Here is a 24623-nt window from a genome sequence, read left to right on the forward strand (position 1 = left end):
CCGTAAAACATGGCTGAAGCCTCTGTGTAGAGAACTCAAAACTAGATCCCACAAGGAGGCCCTAAGTATCTTGCAAACTGACCCCCAGCCACTGTTTGCGATTGGCATGGCTAAATTCCTAGGCTGGGCCTGGCGTATTAGATTGAATAGACTTTCCCATCTTCTCTGAGAGCATCCTAGGCCACAAAGTTGAGAATTTTTCTAAACAGTTTTTTAAAGTATATGTTTTTACCAATGCTGTTTCTACTGTTTTTATGTAAATGTCTTGCTTTTTATGATATGAATTATATATCGAAATAAAGCTATTTACTACTAAAAAAAATAACCATGCTAGTTTGGCACATTGACAATACATGTTTTGATTAATTACACTCTAAAAGCATTATTCATTCATTTGACTCAGTGACATGTTTAAAGTCTAAACTTGGTTTTTACTTTGCAAGCTCCACCACTGTTTTCTCAGATCTTTTTCACGGACAATTCATTTAAGCACTGTGACATCAACTTTTTTTTTTCTGGCTCGGTAGCACACCTGTCGCCACGCGATTACGTGAGAAACACAGGGAGAAGGGCGCAGGCTTCACCCACATTTTTGGAGCCTGGAGTGCATGATTTGATTGGGCAGAATTTGGGTGCTTCCACAAATAAGTGCTTGTCCTCCTCTGCAGTTATGATCATTATGTTTATCTATCCAGCACCTGAGAGTGAACTTTCAGGTCAACAAACATGACATTATAATGCTGCTAAAGTGTATTAGCTAACTGGGTAATCTACAGTGCTTTTCTCTGGCAGCAGCTTAGATGGAAGGAGGGAAATTATTAACCTGAATGGATTTTTATATCTCACTTGACAGTGGCGCTCATGTGCTTATGTGATCAACAAAAAAAACTTTCAAGCGATCAACAAGAAAGAGTTTTTAGAGTCCTACTGGAAGAGGGGATTGAACTCCGCCCTCATGTTGGTCTACCTGAGAACAAGATTTGATTGAGACAAATGTGTATGCATTCACTAATAAGATTGCAAGAAATGGAACGTGTGGCTTATGGCAACGTTTATACTTAACTGAGCAGGACTGGGTTGTAATGGTAACAAATGATCATGGCTCTAGACCTGATCTGTTAATTATGAAATGTTAAGATAAAGGCACGAGGCCTTACATATTCACTGTGCAAAGCATGTGTTAAAGTATTACTAAATATGAAAGCCTACAAATAGGTTTTTTGTTATATTGAATCTCACAGATAACCATAGTAGGCAAGGGTTTTGATGCTGGCCACCCATTCTGACAAACCCTATGGGTTTCACTGTGATGATTCTTGTTACACTCACTTGGTAGAGTGGTGTTTGGTAGAGCGTAATGCGCATGCTTAAAGGTAAAGGATTATCTACTCATTCATTGGCCAGATTTCATAGGTTTAGTCGGTTTATAATTAAAATGTATGACAAAGTCAGTAGAAAAGAACTGCTTATTATGACAAGCATGCCTTAAAGACAACAGGCTTTTTTAGATGAATTATTATTATACTGTGAAAGTATGTAGACATGCACTTTGTTACATTAAATTGTACTTGTTACTGTAGTAGTACGGAAGAGTTTTGGTGTTGCTGATCTACCCAAACAAAATGTGGGGATAGAAAATAGGCACTATAATATTCCAAATTAGGCTCTCTTAGGTGAGACAGCATTTTGCTCTGACACATGTAATTATTATTAGTATGAATTAAAGCTACATGGAATCCCATAGATTAACTTAGAAGGTAAAGGTTATGGTGTTAGTTACCCACTCTGACAAGCATGAGTAGCGGAGATTTGCACTGCAAGTATCCTTGTTAAACCCTCTTAGGAGAGATACTATTTAGCCTTTCCTGACAAGCATGAGTATCGGAGATTTGCACTGCAAGTATCCTTGTTAAACACTGTTAGGAGAGATACTATTTAGCCTTGCCAACTGTACTTTTGTACACATTTGCAATTTTATGACTGTATGCCTGATGGTTGCCTAGTGGCAAAATTTACGCTCAATACAGAAGTCATGAGTCACGAGAACACTATCCAACTTTCTGGAAAGCAACTCCTGTCTGGATATATCGCAGTTCGGCTTTAGGCCGGCTCACGGGACGGAGGCTGCATTGGTCACCGTGTTGGACAATCTACGAGCGCGGGCCGACATGGGCAAGTCAGCATTTTTAGTGCTACTTGACATGTCGGCCGCGTTTGACACGGTGGACCATGCAGTAATATTGGACCGTCTTCAGAGTACAGGAGTAACTGGCTTGGCTTTGAGATGGATAACATCTTATCTCAGCAACAGACAGCAGGCAGTGCCACTACCACCTTTCCGATCTGCCATACAACAAGTGGATCAGGGCGTTCCCCAGGGGTCGGCGATCAGTCCGATCTTGTTCAACCTGTATCTTCGACCTCTGGTTGCCCTGATAAGTCATTCGGCATATCCGTCATCAATTATGCCGATGACACTCAATTGATTTTTTCATTTGAGGGCACTAAGGCAATATCGAGAGACACTTTCCACTGCTGTATGTCGGCTGTAGCTGAGTGGTTGCGAGCCAACTCGCTTCAATTCAACGGATCTAAAACGGAGGTTCTTCATTGCTCCCTAGACCGTACCCCTCGTCCGCTTCCGGACGATTTTTGGCCTACATCTATTCCAGGTACGGTAGAGGCTGCTGAGTCGGCCCATAATTTGGGAGTTCTGTTTGAACCCAACCTGCAGCTTGATGCCTCTGTGAATAGAACTATAGCGGGTTGCATGGGCTTACTTCGCGCCCTACGTAAGATCTTACCGCTTCTCCCCAAGGAGGCAAGGGCAGAGGTAGTGCGCAGCTCTATTCTTAGTCGATTAGATTACTGCAACGCACTACTTCTGGAAGCCCCAAAAACTTTGATTTTAAAGCTGCAGGGGATCCAAAATATGGCGGCTAAATTGGCTCCTTCCCATCCTCGTTCCGCCTCTTCCTCTGGCGCATTGGCTGATCTTCATTGGTTACCTGTCCAACAGAGAATTTCCTTCAATGCGTTATGCCTTGTCTTTAAGGCTTTGCATGGACAGGGGCCGATACCGCTCCAAAATCTCTTTTCCTGGTACTGCGCTGCCAGACCTTTAAGATCCTCCTCCGCGTTTCTAGTGATGGTCCCTAGGATCAATAAAGTGAGGATGGGTGGCCGTGCTTTTAGTTTCACGGCCGCTACTCTTTGGAACACCCTCCCGTTGATGCTGAGGTGTAGACAAGAATTCACCTCATTTAAAAAGGACCTCAAGACCTTTTTGTTCCCCAGAGCAATGTAATGGTAGTCTGCCTGCAGGATAAACACAGTCTCAGCGCCAGGATACCCTTTGGGTGGCAGTCGCGCTTAAGAAGTAAGTAAATAAATATAAATGAGTTGGTTATGGTGATAAGGCAATGATAACAGTTATAGGCTTGAATGGTGTGCAGGGAAATATATATATATATATATATATATATATATATATATATATATATATATATATATATATATTTCACACCAGTTATAGTTAGCTGGAAATTTTACTGACATAAAACCATTGAAATTCCCACGTTATAGTTAGTTGGACTCACTATAACGTGCGCGTGTAATGCACTGCTGATGACGTCACATATTACATCACTCATGACATGGTCAGTGACATCACTCATGACATCACTGATGACACCATCCAGTGAATGTGTATCTTTCTGAAAAATAAATATGTTTTATATATGTATATGTAAAGGTCGATGGAAGAATAAATGGTTAAATAAGTGTCTTAATGGATATTTTTTTTTTAAATGATTGGTTAACTGGCTTATTACGTGTATCATAGTGAATACATATATTAGCAAGTATTGTTTCAATATTTAAATGTTTGTATCAGTGTTTCACTTTGTATATAAGTGGGTGCATGGGTTGGTGAGTAGCTACATGTGTGTTTCTATGGCTTATTAGATGTTTTTTTAGTATCAGTATAAATGTCTGTATGATTTGGTGGGGGTGTTACTTAGCACACTGATGCATAAATGACTGACTCACTGTTTGTATGTGTTTTGAAGACAGCATATGTGCCAGACTGTATGGGTGAGTGAGTGTGTATATGTATGTGTTAGTAAGTGAATGACTGTCTCACTATTGTCTTTATCAGTAACTACATATGTTATAATCTAGTATATGTGAGTATTGGTGTATATAAGTGAGTATATGTGAGAGTGAGAGATTGAAAGAGTTCTTGTTTTAATAAGTATGTGTTTCTATAAGTGATTGTTTAAGAGAATAAGTATGTGTAAGTTTCCTTAGAAGTAAGGTGGTAGTGTGTGTATAGCTGTATATGCAAATAAATGGATGTTCAATAGTTTATTTGCATGTGTGAGAATGTGTGTGAGCAACTTTTGGAAGACTGTCGGTGTATTAACGGATGTATAGGTGTCTCACTACATATGATGAGTGATTATATGTATGAGTGACTATATAGAAGTGTTGGTGAGTGAGTGGATGTGTATATAAATGGTGGAATTACTGAATTGGTTGTTGTAACTGGTATAGGTATGTCCACTTTTTTTTTAAATGTTAGGTTTTTTTTTCAAAATGTGTTTCAAGGTTTACTTTACAGTGAAAGTAGGTCAGTCTCTCTGTCACAAGGATGGTGTCATCAGTGATGTCATGAGTGATGTCACTGACCATGTCATGAGTGATGTAATATGTGATGTCATCAGCAGTGCATTACACGCGCAAGTTATAGTGAGTCCAACTAACTATAACGTGGCAATTTCAATGGTTTTATGTCAGTAAAATTTCCAGCTAACTATAACTGGTGTGAAACCTATGGTTTTTTCAGTGAATTTGATAGGTTTTTAAATGCTAATTCCTAACTATAACTGGTGTGAAACCTATGGTCTTTTTCAGTGAATTTCAAAGGTTTTTTAAATGCTAATTCCTAACTATAACTGGTGTGAAAACTTTGTTTTTTTCTGTGAAATTCATTGGTTTTTAAACTGCTAATTCCTAACTATAACTGGTGTGAAACCTATGTTTTTTTCAGTGAATTTCATAGGTTTTTTAAATGCTAATTCCTTTCTATATCGAGTTTCTAACCTATGTTTTTTTTTTACAATTTGCTGTTTTGTGTAAGTATTAATTTTAAAGTTTTTTTTTTAATAATTTTTTCCCGGGGCGCTCTGGGTGCGCGCTCCGGTAAGCTCTCCGGAAAGCGCACCCAAAGCGCTACTTTCGTTCGTGGAAAAAATATGAATGAAAAGTTAATAATAACGCAAAACATTTCATAACATACAAATAAAAGCAGTTTTTTTTTATAAGGAAATGAAAATGATTTTGCATTTCCGTAAAACTATGAAGACGTCACTTCGGCGCGCAACGTAAGCGCCCCCGGAAGAGCCTACGTTCGCGACGCGTATGCGCCCCCCGGAAGCGCCTACGTTCGCGCCGCGTATGCGCCCCGGAAGCGCCTACGTTCGCGCAGCGTATTCGCCCCGGAAGCGCCTACGTTTGCGCCACGTATGCGCCCCCGGAAGCGCTCCGGAGCGCTCAGCGTCAGCGCGTCAAGTCATGTGACCTTAAAATAACACTTTTCATTGGTTGCTAACAGTTTTTTTTACAAAGAATGAAATCCCCACCCATTTCCTTCACTTCTTCTTTCACTTTTGTGACTGAAAGACCTGTTTTTGCTCCTGGATCTTTCTTGGTTTACCATGGCTGCCAGAGAATCCAGCAGTGATGAAGAACCTGATTTCATCAATGAAGAGCCTCCTACCCCAAAGGTGAAGGAACATTTTATTTGGAATTTTTTTTAAATACCACCTAACCAAAAAAAGGTGAATGCTCCAAAAGTGGAGTGCAGGATCTGCAAACAAGTCCCGTCACGGGGTGACCCCAAAAAAAAATACTCATTTGGGAACTTTACAATGATCCGCCATGTGGAGAGGAGGCGCCCCCAGAATTTTGCCCGGGAAAGTGTCAGGGCTCTGACACAAGAGGTTCCCAGTGATGGGGCCTCTACATCCACCGGAGGAGCAACTACTTCTGGGAGGGGGCAAGCGCAGGAGCTTGTGCCAAATATCCAACCTGCTTTTAACCATGGTGTCCTGAGATGCAGATACTGCAATCAACTCCTTACCTTTGGGGAGCAAAGTGTCCAGCTCATGGTTCGAGCATTGGAAAACCATCACTGTCCTTTCCACCCCTAATTTTTTTTGTTTTTTTTGCTCCTGTTGAGCAGTTTCCATTCCCTGTTTTTGTTCCTGTTTTGAAAAAAGAAGAAAACAAAAAGTTCTTTTCAGAACTACCTCCAATTCTCATCAAAGAGCTATATTCTTTAAAAAATGAAAAAGAGTAAGTGAAATGAAGTGCATTGATAATGGAAAGGAAAATGAGTAAGAAAGAACAGAAAGGTATGAGAGGAGAAAGGAAGTGAAGTAGGGGGACTGAAAGAAGGTGAATGTTGGGAAGGAAAGTAAGGAGAAGAAGAGTAAATATAGGGAATGTTGATATTCAAAGAAAATGTTGAAAAGGAACGGGGGTGTGGAAGGGTAAGAAAAGATGCATTGCTGGAGTTGAAGGCTGAAGGCCTCATTTATGAAACCATGCGTCACCTTAACACCACCAGAGCGTCATATTTACAAAGTGGTGCATCTAGGTAGATGCATCACTTTGTAAGCCCCTGCGCCACATTATTCCTACATCAGGTGTAATGTATGCAAAAGGGACGTATTGACGCAAGAAAGGGTCATAGAGGTGACGCAGTGAAATATATGAGATATCACTGCGTCACTTTTATGAAGCTGTTGCGTCCAAATCTTACGCCTGTTTCACAGCAGGCGTGCAGGCCCTTTCACATGGGGCTTGGCCCCATGTGAAAGGATACATTGCTGGAGTTGCTTCATTTTTGAGACATACTCCAGCAATGCATCACTTTTGCGCTAACAGATACGTCTAAAATACTGACGTATCTGTAAGAACTTCCAACATAATAAGTCATAAAATTAATATGACGCATGAGTAGAAGACTGAAGGACTCATTTATGAAGCCATACGTCACTTTAACACCACCAGAGCGTCACTTTTTTTGACGCACCAGTGCTGTAAAAAATGCACCTTATTCAGTCATATTTACAAAGTGACACATCTAGGTAGTTGCGTCACTTTGTAAGCTCCTGCGCCACATTATTCCTACGTCAGGTGTAATGTATGCAAAAGGGACGTATTGACACAAGAAAGGGTCGTAGAGGTGACGCAGTGAAATATATGAGATATCACTGCGTCACTTTTATGACGCTGTTGCGTCCAAATCTTATGCCTGTTTCACAGCAGGCGTGCAGGCCCTTTTCACATGGGGCTTGGCCCCATGTGAAAGGATACATTGCTGGAGTTGCTTCATTTTTGAGACATACTCCAGCAAAGCTTCACTTTTGCGCTTACAGATACGTCTGAAATACTAACGTATCTAAAAGAACTTCCAACATAATACGTCATAAATTTATTATGACGCATGAGTAGAAGACTAAAGGACTCATTTATGAGGCCATGCGTCACTTTAACGCCACCGATGCTTCACTTTTTATGACGCACCAGTGCTGTAAAAAATGCACCTTATTCAGTCATATTTACAAAGTGACGCATCTAGGTAGTTACGTCACTTTGTAGGCCCCTGCGCCACATTATTCCTACCTCAGGTGTAATGTATGCAAAAGGGACGTATTGATGCAAGAAAGGGTCGTAGAGGTGACACAGTGAATAAACTGGGGGCCTCATTTCTGAAAAGTGACGCATCGCTGCGTGAAAACAGTGATACGTCACTTTTCTATGCGCTCTCCTTACGACATTCCAGATGTGTCATATTTAATGTATGACGAATCATGTCGCAAGGAGTTACAGATACGTCAGTATTTCTGACGTATCTGTAAACAAAAAAGTGACGCATTGCTGGAGTGGGTAACAAAAGTGATGCAACTCCAGTAATGCGTTCTTTCACATGGGGAAAGCCCCATGTGAAAGGTCTTGCGTCAGTCTTAAGCCTGCTGTGTGGCAGGCGCAAGATTTTGACACAACAGCATCCTAAAAGTGACGCAGTGAAATCTCATAGATTTCACTGCGTCACTATTACGAAACTTTTTGCGGGGGAACGCCCCTTCTGCATACATTATACCTGACGCAGGTATAATGTGGTGCAGGGTTTTAAAAAGTGACCCATCTACCCAGATGCGTCACTTTTTAAATATAGCGCAACGAGGCGCATTTTTTACACCACTGGTGTGTCACAAAAAGTCAATTACAGGCGGCGCAAAACTGTCGCAAGGCCTTCATAAATAAGGCCCTGCATTTTCCCCATGCTTCGCTCCCCGGTGCGCATCCCGTGTGCGTACCGGGCGCTCTCCCCGCGCAAATCGAAAAAAAAATATTTTTTTTAAATGCCCCGCGGGACCCTATTTTAGCCCCCACATCAAACCTAGGGGGTCAGAAGGGGGTCTACCCTGCCCCCTTATAGTAATTTCTCTTTTTTTTATGTCACCTCTTGTGTCTCGATCCTACCGAGACACAAGATGGCGGCCGCTCCGGACTGTTTCGAATGTTTACAGACACCCGTGAGCCAATCAGCTTTCCGTGCGCAAGTCGCGTGGCGCGCCCGGTGCTCTCCCCGCTGCGCGTACCGGGGCGCGCTTATAGATATATATATTCTTTTGCACCTAAATTACTCAAAATCCACTAGAGCACATATCTTGAGACATAGCAAAGGCACATTGGGCTACCAGTCCCTACAATTTTGCCAAATTTGGTGGAAATCCATTCAGCCATTCGGGCTAAAAGTGAGGTCGACCGCCCTATGGAAATTAAATGCTAATTCCTTTCTATATCGAGTTTCTAACCTATGTTTTTTTTTACAATTTGCTGTTTTGTGTAAGTATTAATTTTTAAGTTTTTTTTTTTATCATTTTTTCCCGGGGCGCTCTGGGTGCGCGCTCCGGTAAGCTCTCCGGAAAGCGCACCCAAAGCGCTACTTTCGTTCGTGAAAAAAATATGAATGAAAAGTTAATAATAACTCAAAACATTTCGTAACATACAAATAAAAGCAGTTTTTTTTTTATAAGGAAATGAAAATGATTTTGCATCTCCGTAAAACTATGAAGACGTCACTTCGGCGCACAACGTAAGCGCCCCCAGAAGCGCCTACGTTCGCGCCGCGTATGCGCCCCCGGAAGCGCCTACGTTCGTGCCGCGTATGCGCCCCGGAAGCGCCTACGTTCGCGCCGCGTATGCGCCCCGGAAGCAACTACGTTCGCGCCGCGTATGCGCCCCGGAAGCGCCTACATTTGCGCCGTGTATGCGCCCCCGGAAGCGCTCTGGAGCGCGCAGCGTCAGCGCGTCAAGTCATGTGACTTAAAATAACACTTTTCATTGGTTGCTAACAGTTTTTTTTACAAAGAATGAAATCCCTACCCATTTCCTTCACTTCTTTCACTTTTGTGAATGAAAGACCTGTTTTTGCTCCTGGATCTTTCTTGGTTTACCATGGCTGCCAGAGAATCCAGCAGTGATGAAGAACCTGATTTCATCAATGAAGAGCCTCCTACCCCAAAGGTGAAGGAACATTTTATTTGGAATTTTTTTTAAATACCACCTAACCAAAAAAAGGTGAATGCTCCAAAAGTGGAGTGCAGGATCTGCAAACAAGTCCTGTCACGGGGTGACCCCAAAAAAAAATACTCATTTGGGAACTTTACGATGATCCGGCATGTGTAGAGGAGGCATCCCCAGAATTTTGCCCGGGAAAGTGTCAGCGCTCTGGCACAAGAGGTTCCCAGTGATGGGGCCTCTACATCCACCGGAGGAGCAACTACTTCTGGGAGGGGGCAATCACAGGAGCTCGTGCCAAATATCCAACCTACTTTTAACCATGGTGTCCTGAGATGCAGATACTGCAATCAACTCCTTACTTTTGGGGAGCAAAGTGTCCAGCTCATGGTTCGAGCATTGGAAAACCATCACTGCCCTTTCCACCCCTAATTTGTTTTGTTTTTTTTGCTCCTGTTGAGCAGTTTCCATTCCCTGTTTTTGTTCCTGTTTTGAAAAAAGAAGAAAACAAAAAGTTATTTTCAGAACTACCTCCAATTCTCATCAAAGAGCTATATTCTTCAAAAAATGAAAAAGAGTAAGTGAAATGAAGTGCATTGATAATGGAAAGGAAAATGAGTAAGAAAGAACAGAAAGGTATGAGAGGAGAAAGGAAGTGAAGTAGGGGGACTGAAAGAAGGTGAATGTTGGGAAGGAAAGTAAGGAGAAGAAGAGTAAATATAGGGAATGTTGATATTCAAAGAAAATGTTGAAAAGGAACGGGGGTGTGGAAGGGTAAGAAAAGATGCATTGCTGGAGTTGAAGGCTGAAGGCCTCATTTATGAAACCATGCGTCACCTTAACACCACCAGAGCGTCATATTTACAAAGTGGTGCATCTAGGTAGATGCATCACTTTGTAATCCCCTGCGCCACATTATTCCTACATCAGGTGTGATGTATGCAAAAGGGACGTATTGACGCAAGAAAGGGTCGTAGAGGTGACGCAGTGAAATCTATGAGATATCACTGCGTCACTTTTATGACGCTGTTGCGTCCAAATCTTACGCCTGTTTCACAGCAGGCGTGCAGGCCCTTTCACATGGGGCTTGGCCACATGTGAAAGGATACATTGCTGGATTTGCTTCATTTTTGAGACATACTCCAGCAATGCATCACTTTTGCGCTAACAGATACGTCTAAAATACTGACGTATCTGTAAGAACTTCCAACATAATAAGTCATAAAATTAATATGACGCATGAGTAGAAGACTGAAGGACTCATTTATGAGGCCATACATCACTTTAACACCACCAGAGCGTCACTTATTTTGACGCACCAGTGCTGTAAAAAATGCACCTTATATAGTCATATTTACAAAGTGACACATCTAGGTAGTTGCGTCACTTTGTAAGCTCCTGCGCCACATTATTCCTATGTCAGGTGTAATGTATGCAAAAGGGACATATTGACACAAGAAAGGGTCGTAGAAGTGACGCAGTGAAATCTATGACATATCAACGCGTCACTTTTATGACGCTGTTGCTTTTAAATATTACGCCTGTTGCGCAGCAGGTGTGCAGGCCCTTTCACATGGGGCTTGGCCCCATGTGAAAGGATGCATTGCTGGAGTAGCTTCATTTTTGTGACATACTCCAACAATGCTTCACTTTTGTGCTTACAGATACGTCTGAAATACTAACGTATCTAAAAGAACTTCCAACATAATACGTCATAAATTTAATATGACGCATGAGTAGAAGACTGAAGGACTCATTTAAGAGGCCATGCGTCACTTTAACGCCACCGATGCGTCACTTATTGTGACGCACCAGTGCTGTAAAAAATGCACCTTATTCAGTCATATTTACAAAGTGACGCATCTAGGTAGTTACGTCACTTTGTAAGCCCCTGTGCCACATTATTCCTACCTCAGGTGTAATGTATGCAAAAAGGACGTATTGATGCAAGAAAGGGTCGTAGAGGTGACACAGTAAATAAACTGGGGGCCTCATTTCTGAAAAGTGACGCATCGCTGCGTGAAAACAGCGCAGGGTCACTTTTCTGTGCGCACTCCTTACGACATTCCAGATGTGTCATATTTAATGTATGACGAATCATGTCGCAAGGAGTTACAGATACGTCAGTATTTCTGACGTATCTGTAAACACAAAAGTGACGCATTGCTGGAGTGTGTCACAAAAGTGATGCAACTCCAGTAATGCGTCCTTTCACATGGGGAAAGCCCCATGTGAAAGGTCTTGCGTCAGTCTTACGCCTGCTGTGAGGCAGGCGCAAGATTTTGACACAACAGCATCCTAAAAGTGACGCAGTGAAATTTCATAGATTTCACTGCGTCACTATTACGAAGCTTTTTGCGGGCGAACGCTCCTTCTGCATACATTATACCTGACGCAGGTATAATGTGGTGCAGGGTTTTAAAAAGTGACCCATCTACCCAGATGCGTCACTTTTTAAATATAGCGCAACAAGGCGCATTTTTTACACCGCTGGTGCGTCACAAAAAGTGACTTACAGGCGGCGCAAAATTGTCGCAAGGCCTTCATAAATAGGGCCCTGGATTTTCCCCATGCTTCGCTCCCCGGTGCGCTTCCCGCTCTCCCCGCGCAAATCGAAAAAAAATATTTTTTTTAAATGCCCCGCGGGACCCTATTTTAGCCCCCACATAAAACCTAGGGGGTCAGGAGGGGGTCTACCCTGCCCCGTTATAGTCATTTCTCCCTTTTTTTTATGTCACCTCTTGTGTCTCGATCCTACCGAGACACAAGATGGCGGCCGCTCCGGACTGTTTCGAATGTTTACAGACACCCGTGAGCCAATCAGCTTTCTGTGCGCAAGTTGCGTGGCGCGCCCGGTGCGCTCCCTGTTGCGCGTACCGGGGCGCGCTTATAGATATATATTTTTTTTGCACCTAAAATACTCAAAATCCACTGGAGCACATATCTTGAGACATAGCAAAGGCACATCGGGCTACCAGTCCCTACAATTTTGCCAAGTTTGGTGGAAATGCATTCAGCCGTTCGGGCTAAAAGTGAGGTTGACCGCCCTATGGAAATTAACATGGGGAAAACGCGTTTTGGGACCCCCCTTTTATCTCGGCACCTGCTTGATGATTCCCCCCCAAACTTTCAGAGAAGGACCGGAGCTCGAAGAGGCCATTTTGAGGAAATTTCAGGCGGATTCGTCAACCGGCGCCAAAGTTATTCCAAATAGAATTTTGAGATTTAACATTGAAAAAAATCCTAACTATAACTACCTACTGGCGACCGCCAGTAGGTAATTTTCACTTTTCTTTATTAGTGACATTGCATCATATTACACAGCAAAATTCGTCAAATACATGTTACATCATGTCAACCATTTTTTCTCATGACAGTGTTCAACACTCACCCAGTGGATTTCTATACACTGAAATGCACATTACATTTTGTATCCATTTTTTTATGGAATAGCGACAAGAATAAAATATTAAAGAAACCAAAAATGATCTTAGAACATAAAAAGAAAGAAGTTACCCCCCTCCTGACAGCAACCAGCAGCATTACCACCGCAGGTATGCTATTTCATGCAGACTGGCATATCTGACTTGGTTCTTGTGTGAGAAGGCCATTTGCATTTTCTTCACTAGGTACTGGTGAAGTGTGTTTGGGAAATTCTGTAAGCACAGTTTCATCATCCCTCCTGTCTGTTGTCAAGGACACTCCTGTCAACATGTGTCCCCACTCTGCAGGTCTCTCTCAGCATTCTCATCCACTCTCACTGCCCAGAGAAGACACTTTTTGGCCACACCCCACTCACACATATCATCTCTCCATTTTTCCAGCGAAGGGGGCGTAGAGAAAATCCAATGTATCGCAATCCGCTGTTTTTCAGAAACAGGCCCAGGGTTGCAAACTTATGCTGTATCCGTGTCCCTTTTTTTAAGGGTTGGAAGGACACCCAATAAGCGCTGCTTTATGGAGACTTCTATTTACACTTCTGTTGCGGTACAACAAGTCTGTGCTACCTGATTCCAGGGTCTGTGCCGAAACATGGACAGGATGGTATTAGCCCTGGTGTGAACTGAGCTTGACGCTGTGGGGCTAGACATGAACGGTGCAAGTAACAGAATTGGGTGAGCTTAAACCTGGCATCACTTGTTGCTTCAACCACCTGAGCTAGTGCCCTTCTCCATTCCCCGTCCATCAAGAGAAGCAGTAAGTCCTCCTCCCATTTACCTCTAACCACCAATAAGTCAACTGTACCGTCCTCCTTCAGTGCCTTATAGATGCATGAGATAAGTCCCCTGCTGGACCCTGGGTCCAGCAGTGTTCTCAACATGCATGACTCCTGCGGCTCCTCCAGAAATGTGATCCATATCTCACGGACCATACGCAAAATTTAGCATATTGTAAGAATTTACCTACTGGTAAATGGAAACATTCTTGGGCCTCAACAAATGTCAGAAAGGTTCCGTTCAGGTACAGGTCTCCTACCGTTACACATCCCCCATCGTACCATTTTGTGATGTCCATGGGTGTCTGAATATTTTGGAATCCCTGTAGCCAATGGAGTGGTAGCGCATTGGTATAAGGAGCTCTGCGGACAACCAATGTCACTGCCTTCTCCCAGGCTTCTGTCACTTGCCATACTATATGTGGACAGTCCTTGGGGACCCTCAAGCACCTCACAAAGAACCTTGGCATCCCTGAACCACCATTCCACTCCACCAGTAGCTTTTTCTTCACCTTGAGTTTTTCCATGCACCACTGTGCTGCACACTGCAGCAATCCCACTATATATTATAGTCTAGAATCTGGGAGACCTAGAACATCCATATCCAATTTGAGAATCTTGAGTTTAACTTTACTCCATCCCCCGGCCCACACAAGTGAGACTAGGATGCTGTTCAGCATGTCAAACGTGGAACTCAGCATGCTGCAAAAGTAATGCTGCAGGATATACAGACAGTGGGGCAGCATCACCATTTTGCTATGGCTACTCTCCCTGTAACCGACAGCGGAAGCTTATTTCAAAATGAAATTAACGCTTATAATCCTATGAGGACTTTACCCATGTTCAACTCATAATGGACTTCTGCTGGTGGGCTAACTGAATGCCTAAGTATCTGAAATGGTCATTTTCCCAATCTAATTCCACTTCAGGAAGATCCTTGGGTGCTACTCATGCAAAGGCCACTAGCAGGAATAATATTGTTTTCCCACGGTTAATATGGAGGCCGAACCCCACAACAAAGGAGGCCAATGTCTCCAGGAGCACTTGGATTGCCACTTCTGGCTGTCTAACGTAAAGGAGTGCGTTGTCTGCATACAATGAGATCACTTGTATATATCCATCTAATGTTATACAAAATGGTGCCATATTGCTCCTCAGTCTTACCACTAGGGGCTCCATTGCAAGCATGATACGTAGTAGAGATAGTGGGCACTCCTGTTGTGTGCCCCTTTCAATCTTTATAGCTTCCGATACTTGACCACCATCCCGCACTCTGGCTCTCAGTTGGTGATAGAGCAATCTGACCCTGGCGACATATTCCCTGCCAAATCCCATTCTCCTTAGTACATCCCACAAATATTCCCACTGTAAAGTATCAAAAGCTTTTTCAATATCTAGGGCAACATCCGCAGCCCGGAGTTCACTAGCGGCCACTGAAGGTATGACATCACACATCTGCCGTATATATTAATGTGCCTCTCCCAGGCATGAACTCGCATTGGTCCTCATGCACCATGGAGGTCACAACTTTACTTAGTCTAACGGCCAAGACTTTAGCATGTAATTTAGCATCTACTCTTAGCATGGATAAAGGTCAATATGCTGCAGGGTCTTTTGTATTTCTGCCAGGCTAAGGGAGCATGACTATATGCGCCTCCCTCATGTATCACAGCAGACATCCTGCCCTTTTTGCCTCCTGCAGGTTCTCCATTAGGTGTGGAAGCAGGAGATCTGCATATGTCTAGTAGAATTCTAATGGAATTATGTCCGGGCCCAGTGATTCAGAGCGAGCCATACTTTGTAGTGCTTAGTGTAATTCTTCTAGTTGGAGTACCACCTCCAATTTCTCCCTCTGCTTCTCTGTGGGGTTTCGGACGGAGACATCCAGAATATACTCCCCCCTACAGGCGACTCCGTCTCCGGCACCTCGCAGTATATTTCAGATAGATGGTTGAACACTACTGTGTTGACACCAGCCTGTTTGGTGGCCATGGTTTCATCAGGACATCACAATGCCAGTATCAGCGGGGTGGGTGTTCCCACTTCAACAGTCACTCTAATAACCTTCCAGATCTGTTTCTCTCCTTATAGGGAAGTTGAAGAGGTTCATGACGGACAAGTCAATCCAATCCATCCCATATCTCCTCAACTTGGTGTTGCACCTGCAGGAGTGAATCATGATCTGGCTCTGACGCCTGTCTCTTGCATTGAAGTTTGGTCAATCTTTCTTTTGTAGCTGTCAATTACAGTTCTAGCCATCTTCTTGTGCCCCCCACCCTGGACAGGCAGTCCCCGAGGGTAACCACTTTAAACATGTCCCATTCCATGCCCCTGGTCTTTGTAGTTGACCAGTTCATGGCGAAGTAACCCACAACTACCTGTCTAAATTCCTCTCTAAATAACAAAAGCACAGAGAGACCCTCGGCCTTTGTCTCTCAGGACCCCACTCCAGCAAAACCGGAGCATGTTCTGATAAAACTGGCCAAGCAATTTAATTTGTGTTACAGCACCACATGCTGCCAAAGAGAGCATAAAACAGTTGAGCCTACTCTACACCTCGCAGGCCGGAGCATAACAGGTATAACCCTGTTCACCCACATGTGTTTTGCACCAGATATCTATAAAGTGTAGCCTGCTCATCATCTCACTCAGATCAGTCGACATGTGAGGTTTAGTGTGCTGTTTCTGCACAGATTTAAAATTCCCTGCCCATATTAACGGCATGCCAATGTATAACTGTCCTCTCCATTTCTTATGAAGTTTCTGTGTATTAGTATCTAACAAGTGTGTCTCCTGTAGCATAGCAACATGAGTGCCTTGTCACCACAGATAAGTTTGTACCCTATAGCGTTTCACGAACAAATCTAGCCCCCTCATGTTCCATGTCATGATTTTGTACTGTTCCATATCTCCCAGTCTGTGTCTGCTCTGCCCATGGTATGTACTGCCTGTGTGCTGCCACAGCCGCAGCCAGAGACAGTTGTAACCTGAACATTTGAAACCACCTACCCCTGGGTAGACACTGTATGAACAAAACATGCATCGCCATATATTCACCACTCCGACAACCCAAACCCCTAAACTTTAGCAATGAGTAAAGATCATCTGTCCTGTCATAGAAATCCGAAAACATAAACTACAGTGCACTTACAAACTTACACTTATACTCCTCATGTAAATCCACTATATTCCTTCTGCCGTGCAAGGGATAGTGCTCTACTTGGGCTAACTGTAGACCAGTTGGTAGTGGCCCCAACCACGGTCCCTACTCACACCCACTTGTACAACTATCGACTCCTCACACTCACACTGTCATACCAATAAACATCCAATTAAAAGGATACTCAAATTAAGGAAATAAGAATAGGACTCCTCACACTCACACTGTCATACCAATAAACATCCAATAAAAAGGATACTCAAATTAAGGAAATAAGAATAGGAGAGAATAGGAGTGAGAAGATAAAGTAGGAAACAACAATTCAGAAATGAGTTGAAAAGAAATTTGGGGGGAGGGAGACATTGTCCACCTGTCTGATAACGGTGTCCACCCTGGTCCATTTCTTCATCTTCAGGGTGGATGAGGCTTACACTGTTGTAGCATAGTACCATGTTTGACAAGAGTATCATTGATGATGGCACATTTTCCGCAAGTCCGTATCGCGTCCCTCCTCCCTTAAATATTGCCTCTGTCCATGATCGACTTAGGGGCCTCCCAGCTGTGAAGTGTCCTTAACAATGTTGACCATGTTTTCATCAGAACCGGTGGCTGTTACAACTTCTACTAAGGTCATTGCGGCCACTTGTTCATCTTTTTGTGTCAAACGGTCTATTCCCAGGGACCTCCTGCCCTCACTGTCAGAGTCTGTTCTTTCCAAGTCTAGGAATCAGCGTACTACCACTCACTGTGTTGATCTTGAGAATGTTTTGACCTTCTGTGGTGGCAACTGCTCTTTCCCCATTTGGGGATAGATGAGTGTTTCCCCACTGCTCTCCCTCTATTTAGTGTCCTCTCATCCCCATGGACCTCCAGCAATCCCAGGCTGCCTCTCGGGTTGTAAAGAAGTGTGCCCAATCTGCGTGGAGAACCTTCAATTTTGCAGGATAGAGGAGCATGTACTGGAGTTCCATGGCTCGCAGTTTTTGTTTCACTCGGATGAAGGATGCTCTTTGCTGCTGAACCAAATGAGTGTAATCTTTAAATGTACGGATTATTTGGTTCCCGTAGGTAGAGTCTCCTTCATGCCTAGCCACCTTAAGGATACACTTCGGTAGTTGCATAAATCTTACATGTGCCATCGGACAATTTAGACCTCTGGTTGCTCTCACAGTGTGCTCCCCGCCACTCTTCACTCTTTGTTCCTAATGGATTAGTAACATATATAAACATGCGGTTCTTATAGGCGCAGCTATCTTGTTTTCTACTCTGTTTCTGGTGCTGGGCCTAATTTTTTATCCCTCTAATTAACCTACCCCCATGTTTATTTATTGTCTAAGTGTGTGTTTTTGTGTCCTTGTATTTTATATTTTGTTAAAAATTTTAATGTTTTATGTGACTTTTTATATTTTTGTTTATTTTCCCCTTTACTTCCTTAAAAATTCTTCTTTCCTTTCCTTACTTTTCCAGTTTGTTTTCTTTACCCCACCCAGGAGCATGGCTGGGCAGGGCAACCAGGGAAGCAGCCTACCAGGCCCACTGAACAGCAAGCACCAGCCACCTATCTTGTGGCTAAATGCCACTCAGGTTTGTAGCCCTGGGCTAGCTTCAGGGAGGAGGAGGGGGCAGCACTATTCTTATTGTAAAACACCACCTCCCTTCCATGCTGGCAGGAGGTGACAGGCCCGGCAGTGAATACCCCCCTGCACTGAGGAGGGTGCAAGGGGCGTGGGGTGCACTGGCAAGGTTCTCTGGCTGCACTGGCTTACTCAGCATGTAAAGTAGGGTTTGTCCACAAACTCGGGTGGTTTGCCCAAAGATTGGTCATCTAACACATTTGAATCTGACCATTCCTCCTCCTACTCCTCTGCTGTTTCAGAAATGGTGTATTTGTGTGGTATGAAATGTTGGTTAATTCTGATCATAGTAAATCTCTCCACGTTTAGAGGTGAGAGACAGGTCTTTCTCACTGTAAAAGCCACACTAGATGCACTTAGGGAAACACTGGCTTTTGCACAAGCCAGATTTTTAGTTGCCAGCCTGCTGAGCTCTGACCATTGGCACATCTTCACATACCAATGCATCAATGGGTTTTGATCCACATAGACCTCTTTTTGGATCATCCAGATAGTCCTGAAAAAAACTTGAAAACAACTCTGGATTGTCATTGGTGCTGGCACTTGCTCATCCTCTTTTGCCTTTGCCTCTGCACTGGTATTAAGCCTTGCCAATTAAAAACAATACAATGCAGGGGTTGGGTCCGGCACTTTTGTTGTTGTTGTTGGCAGTTTTCTGGGTGATGGTGTTGTTGGCTGCTGTGAGACAAGACTGCCTTCTCTGGAAGTGGAAGGTGGCACCTGAGAGCTGCGGAGTGGGACTCTAAGTTCCAGACATTCTTCTTCCAGGTCTCTGGCTTGCTCAATAATCCACTTCTTGTATTTTGAAACATTCCCTTCAAAAAAAGGAATAAAAGTGGGCACAATTTATTTGTACTGTGGATCAAGTAGTGTGACATAGATATACTGTTGGTACTCTGTTGGTACTAGATGGTGTCATGTTGCAGACTTGTATTACAAGACAAGAGAAGGATAAAGCTCTCAACCAAGGCATGCACTTCTGTGTTTTCATTCACACTTGGGGGGCGGACCTTTCAGACACCTTCTTTAGCTGGTCTTGTAGCAGATACAACAACAGGATAGCTTGGCTTTTCTTGCTGTCCTACTTGCTAAATTCTGTTGTGAAAACCCCAAAATCGAATAGCACCTGTGGCAGGCATTTGACAAGGCCCCATTTGGCCACATCCATGGTCATGGCTTTCCTAACTGCATCACTGCCTCTTTGAATGACATAATCATTGATCTGTTTGTATAGGCATTGCAACGTGTAATAGGTTGAGTTCTAATGTGTTGGCACCTCCTTTATCAGGGGCTCAGCTTTTGCCCTGTTACCATACTGAATAATCTGCAACTGCTTCCAGGCTGTATAAGAGTGGCTGAGATCAGTGCAGATTATTCTGCAGATGGTCAGTATGTTTCAGACTATGTCCCATTTTTTGATCAAGCCATGAACCTCCAGGTTGATGCAATGGGCTAAACCTAGAATCCTGAAAAAGCTACTGTCAGACATGGCCTAGACTATGTTACTGTCATTGTCCATGGCAAGAAATCCATTTCTGAGAAGTATGAGTCTGAGCCATTCAAACACCTTGCTGTTAAATTCCTCCAAGATGTTTACAGCTTCATGTGATTTTTCCATGTTGAACATGGCCACAGTTGCAGATTCATAATGCTCCTAATACTTTATTCAGGGCCAAGCCTGTAGATATCTTTTGATGGACTACCACAAAAGAGATCCATTGTGTAATAATGCACATGTAATCAATTGATTCACATGTCTGTCATCAGGTGGATAGTGTGAACAACTATTTGCTGCAAAGTGTGTCCAACCAATTGCAACACATCTTGCTGCAGAGCTGGAATAGCAACTCTGGCAAAATGAGTTTCGCTTATAACCTTCCATTTTGAGTAGATGTCAGCTACAAATAGTAAGAATCCCACTCCTTCCACAAAATAAAAAGGGAGGATAGCCAGCACTAATATTTTTGCTAGCTTCCCATTGTACAAATGTGCTTTTATGTGGTAGGCCACCTGCCTAAACATGCCCATAATAGAAAGTGGGATTTTCTTCATTTCTGGTGCCACTGACACCGGCAACTTTCGAGAAGTAGTTAGTGGTAGACTTAATGTGCGTCATGGTGATTCAGTCACTGTATGCTGTGGATGAGGACAGGGCTGCTTTGCATGAGGATGTTAACCTCTTCTTCCTCATCACCTCCCATCATGATTGGACTTGTAGCCGATGTTCGCCAGCTTTTCTCGCCACCACGACCATGTTCAGCAATTTTTTATGGTGTTCCTTCAAATTGATTGCTTGGTGCTTTTTCATGTGGGTCATTTGACCTCCAGTACCATAATGTGAACCATGCTTGTAGTGACGAACATTTGCGTGGGTAATGGTGCATCCTGCAATTTGTGCCCCTCTTTGCTAATCATAAAAAAGTCCCAAACTGGGAGTAGTTTTTACCATGCCACTACCAATGCCTGAAGAATAAATGGAGGTTGGTGGGTTTGTTGTTGATTGCCTCTCTGCAGTGAATTCTTTACTGACATAGGGTTTGGTACAGATCTCAGCTGGGGCTTTATAAATATGGGAGTGGACAATGCTACCTGTGCCACTCTCTCAGAGCAGGTTGGGTAGCAATGTTGGATTATGCGTCACCTTCCACAAGGGCTAGTACATCATTATAATCCTCTTCATCATCCCCTTCCATAATTCTAAGGGTTTCAGGACCATTTATTTTCCCTTGACACTCCTGGCACCTCTTGGACTATGCTGGGGTCTACTCCAAGTCTGTATCACCATCATCAGGAGTGGTGCTTGGAGAAGATGGTAGATTAGTAGCCTTTCTTTTCCTTGTTGGAAATCTAGCATCCAATAATTCTATCAAGTCAAGAGGAGGTTCTTGGCAAGCAGGAAGCTCTACCTCCGCTATTGCTCCAACTTCAGGAAGATCTACTATTTGTGGCTGTTGTCCACTTTGCTGTGTTTCCTGAAATGATTTGGTACTACTTTGCGAAAGGGACAAATCCAATTCAGCATCACTGCTCATTGGTGTCGTCATGATTGCTGTGGCTGCCTTCCTGACAGACATGGTCCTGGGTTTAGGTTGGGGTGTTGATGCAGGACTGCTGCTCCCAAATTGCTGCCACGAAGGCTGGGGCGGCAGACACAGACCCTAAAATGGTTTTGGGCAACATGCCGTTGGTGGAAAGATGCTTCTTCTCACTCACCACCTTCTTATGAGAAACTATCTTTGCAGCCATGTTAAAGCTCTCTGTTGACAGTGGCACTAAGCTGCACATGCAAGAGAGATTGGAGGATTGACGTCTGAGTTCACTTGTACAGGCCTTCTATTTAACAGTACTGCAGGAGATGTCTCTTCTCTTGTATACCTAAAAGCAAACAAGCAAGAAAAACATTTAGTGAAATGTGGCACTGTTGCAGTTTGAATTAGTATAGACATAGTCAATATTAGTGTGGTTGATTACTTAGGTAGTAAATAATAACTACTTTAAAGTCAAACCACAACACCATATCATAAAATATAAATTGCCATACGGAAAAAAAAACACAATAGACTCCTGCAACACATAGAGCTCCTACTTTTATGTCCATAAAGGAGACACATGTGGCACTCAGTGAATTGCATGGGTAAAAGGAATGATTATCATTTAAAAAGTGCATGTAAGTTTGTGTGTGTATGGCAGGCAATGTGATCCAGGGGAAATGTAATAATCATTAAAAGAAAATGTATGATGTTGAAGTGCCTGCAGTGCATTGCAGCCAGAGTTCCCAGGAGGAAATGGAGTTATACTACCTAAAATAAAAACGAAATGCTCTTGTGCGGATGTGCGCCTATGATGGATTGATGGATGGATGGATGGATGGATGGATGGATGGATGGATGGATGGATGGATGGATGGATGGATGGATGGATGGATGGATGGATGGATGGATGGATGGATGGATGGATGGATGAATGGATGGATGGATGGATGGATAAATTTATCAACCAAGACAACATTAAAAAAATTACAACAAATATAACAAAAATAAATTGAAACATTTTTTAAAATTTTTACAAAAATTTAAAAAACATTGTATTAAAAAGTTAAACTTTTTCCTGGGGGTGCCACATGGTTAAACAACACTGAGTAATGAGGCATTGAGAAAAAAGAACGCATGCAAGTCTATTACAAATGTGCTGTGGCTGGTTGCACAAAATGTCTGCCAGCCACATGGCTAAACAAAGCAAGCACAAAGGCATGGAGAACAAAAAGAACGCATTCTGGCCTATGGACAATAAATGCACAAAATGCCAACACTGGCTGGATGCACAAAATGGACGCCAGCCAGTGCCACATGGTCAAGCAACTGATTTCAATCAAGGGTTCAAGTAGTATATTACATACAACATAAACCAGAATAATATAGAATATATATCACATAAAACAGAACTAAAATGTATAAGACATAAAACTATAGACAAGTGATACCCCTACATAAATTATGAAAATATAAAAAAATAGGACAATTATATAAAATCAGAAGACAATGGCGCTCTCTTAGTTACACAACAAACCATAAAGGCAATTAACTGTTTAAAAATAAAGAATGGCGGAGGAACAATTGTTACACATAAACTGTTGAGACAAAACAAAGAGGAGTATCAGAGATTGTGTCCTTTTCAATCAAGGCCACATGTAAGCATCAACGGCATTTCGAACACACTAAACTTGAGTGGCCATCATCAGGACAAACAATATTCAATGGTGGAGCATCCAATAAAGAAATTTTTTTTCATTCTCTTTATCACAAGGAGTCCAAGGTAAAAATTGTAATAGACTCCAGTGGTATGTAGTCCACACACAAGAGATCAATTCATGTGAGAATAATGTATATCAAACAATATTAAACAATATCAAAGGCGTTTTACTTCCGCCTTTAATCTGAGATGCTGTCATGGACGGGTATGGCACTCGGAATGATGACTGGCTCTTAGTTCTGAGCTGTCAAGGTTTTCTTTTCAAGTGACCATTCATGTACTAATTGGCCCTTGTTGGAGTGATTGGATTCCTCTCTAACATCTATTTTGAGTGTATAATGATATACATTATTCTCACTTGTATTGATCGCTTGTTTGTGGACAACATGTCCCTGGTTCAGATAATAGGGCTGCCCCTGTTGGCAGTAACTAATTACATGGTCAACGAAAAGCACTAAGCAAGAAGGCTTGGGGTACAAAGAGAGCATGCAAGCCAATTGCAAAAGCACACTGGCTGGATACACATAATGGCACTAGCCAGTGTCGCATGGCCGAACAACAACACTGAGCAAGAAGGCATGGGGAACAAAGAACACATGCAAGCCTATAGGAAAAGCACAATGGCTGGATGCACAAAATGGCTGGCAGCAACATTGCCAAACAACTACAGCAAGCAGGAAGGCATGGAGAACAAAGAGAACCCCTTCAGGCCTATGGACCTGGACAACACCCGTGCACATGGCATGGAGAAATAAGATCAATCAATGGTGACCTATGCCAAACGTACAAACACACTGGATGGACAACGGGGGTGTTAAACCTGGCATCTTTGGTGTGGTTTCCCCTGTCTTTTTTGATGCTGTGCTGGATTTCGTTTTTGTTGGTTTAGATGCTTTGGACACTCTGCCACTGCTGATCAGTGTCAGAGTGTAAGTGCTCCCTGTGTAAATTGTTATTATAAATAAATAAATAAATAACAAAGCATTTGTAAAGCGCAATGGTTACGCTATCTCGGCGTGTCCCCGCGCTGGGTGAGTTGACTGTGAACAGAGCTACTCCTTCCGCCAATTATGATTGGATATACATGATTGTCATATTTGTATCACCAAGAAGTACCTAGTAAAGTGCACTGGGTGTGCCAGGGCTGGTGATGACAAATGCTACTAGTGGGCCTGCAGCACTGATTGTGCCACCCACAGGAGTAGCCCCAAAATGGCGTCTCAGAACTGCCACCACAGTGCCTGTGTGCAGTCTGTGAACTGCCATG

Source organism: Lissotriton vulgaris, chromosome 2_1 (assembly GCF_964263255.1).
Source record: "Lissotriton vulgaris chromosome 2_1, aLisVul1.2, whole genome shotgun sequence".
Lineage (NCBI taxonomy): Eukaryota > Metazoa > Chordata > Amphibia > Caudata > Salamandridae > Lissotriton > Lissotriton vulgaris.